Source organism: Etheostoma spectabile, chromosome 20 (genome assembly GCF_008692095.1).
Source record: "Etheostoma spectabile isolate EspeVRDwgs_2016 chromosome 20, UIUC_Espe_1.0, whole genome shotgun sequence".
Taxonomy (NCBI): Eukaryota; Metazoa; Chordata; class Actinopteri; order Perciformes; family Percidae; genus Etheostoma; species Etheostoma spectabile.
This window is the reverse complement of record NC_045752.1, coordinates 22553572-22553790: the sequence shown is the minus strand read 5'-3', so window position 1 is coordinate 22553790 and position 219 is coordinate 22553572. Positions and strand designations below refer to the sequence as shown.

Genomic DNA, 219 nt, shown 5'->3' with positions numbered 1-219 from the left:
GATTCTGACTCATTAGCAAGATATGAATTCAGTTGTGATTGTGTGAGAATTCACAGATCCAGTTTATATTATTTAATCTTCCCCTTACCATTTAAATGAGTCTACGTGTATGTGCTCAAATATGGCTTCTGAAAAGAAAATAAAGGATTAAAATACGAATGACTAAACAGACATTAATTAAGAAGTTCCCCAGCACATTCACCAGGAGTCATTCTTGAT

The 219-nt window shown here is 33.3% G+C and overlaps 2 long non-coding RNA genes across 2 annotated transcripts in view; one reads left to right on the top strand and one right to left on the bottom strand.

The window, feature by feature from the left end:
- The window catches only part of LOC116669642 (uncharacterized), a 16669-nt gene that overhangs the window by 3296 nt on the left and 13154 nt on the right, over nt 1-219 (bottom strand). The gene's annotated exons all lie outside the window — the stretch shown is intronic.
- LOC116669641 (uncharacterized) overlaps nt 1-219 on the top strand; it is a 12402-nt gene that overhangs the window by 9901 nt on the left and 2282 nt on the right. The window lies entirely within an intron of this gene.